We start from the raw sequence: 1,162 nt of genomic DNA, 5'->3' as shown, positions 1-1,162 counted from the left end.
TTGGGCACTACTTGCCAGAGACAGCATGTCAGTCAACACAAAAATCACAACTTAGGGAGTGAAGATGATTATAGGAACGGGAAAAAGAAAATGTGTGAAACAGATATGGGAGGGCTGCAGGTCAAGACTGCTACANCAGTGAGTGTATTTTAACAGTGTTTTTAAAAGGCAAACAACAGAAAGCATGACCATTTCCAGGAAGTAAAACAGTGAGTACAAGTTATTATGTGGCAAGTTTATGGTAAACAGTACCTATGTTTGACCAAGGCCATTTCCTTCAGGCTTGGAGAATCTTTCAAGGACATATGCATAAGCAGAGGAACTTGGCAGGATATAAATCATGTCTTACCTAAAAACAAAGACAGATGCCAGCAAATGCTTCCATGATTAAATATAAGGAAGAAGTCAGCCAAAGTTAACTCTGGGTGTNCTCCCTACACGTCCGGCCACCCTGAGGATGAGGAGGATCCTTGAACTCCAGATATTGACAGAGTGGTCCCCATATTATATTACTTCCTTTGAAGAGTTCTGGGGCACAGTAGGGCAGCATACCACAGAAATCAAATCCACTAGCTTGTGTCCAGGAATGACTTTACCAGCCAGGCCAAAAATCAAACAACTTGGCCTACAGTCAATCAAAATGTTGCTGGCCTTTATGTCTCTATGGGCAATGTGGTTGATGTGACAATACTGCACCTCATGTAGTATCTAGGCAAATATCCTTTAAACCTCACTGTCCTTTAAAGACCCATATTCCTGGATGCTGTATAGTTGATCTTCCTCTTGCTCCATCAACAGTTAGGGGGCCTCTCTTACCTGGATGGTATGAAACACCTTGATAATATTAGGGTGGATAAGGGATTTAATAATGCTGACTTGCCTGCAAGCTTTCTGGTGTTCCTGACAAGTTTTACAGCCATAGAGGTCAGTTTGGGAACATGGTAGGTTAGTTTGACCACTGAAAAGGTTTCTGCACCCAGGATTGTCATCATCTTATAGTGAAGTTCTCCTCAATAGAGTAGCACACCTCCAGTCCCTGCTCCATGATCAGGCCCTCCTTGATATGGCTAGAACCAAACTTGAAATTAGAAATGAAGAAAAGCATTTAAAATCAGACTCAAGTATATGTTTATAGTTACAAATTCCTATAACAAAATGACAA

At 41.3% G+C, this 1,162-nt stretch overlaps 1 pseudogene; it reads right to left on the bottom strand.

Moving 5' to 3' along the window:
- Positions 1 to 415: 415 nt before the first annotated feature.
- LOC110295673 lies at positions 416 to 1,105 on the bottom strand (annotated as a pseudogene).
- Between the last annotated feature and the right edge of the window lie 57 nt (positions 1,106 to 1,162).

Source organism: Mus caroli, chromosome 6 (genome assembly GCF_900094665.2).
Source record: "Mus caroli chromosome 6, CAROLI_EIJ_v1.1, whole genome shotgun sequence".
NCBI lineage: Eukaryota > Metazoa > Chordata > Mammalia > Rodentia > Muridae > Mus > Mus caroli.
Note: the sequence above shows the minus strand (reverse complement) of the source record. Positions and strands in the feature narration are given on the sequence as shown.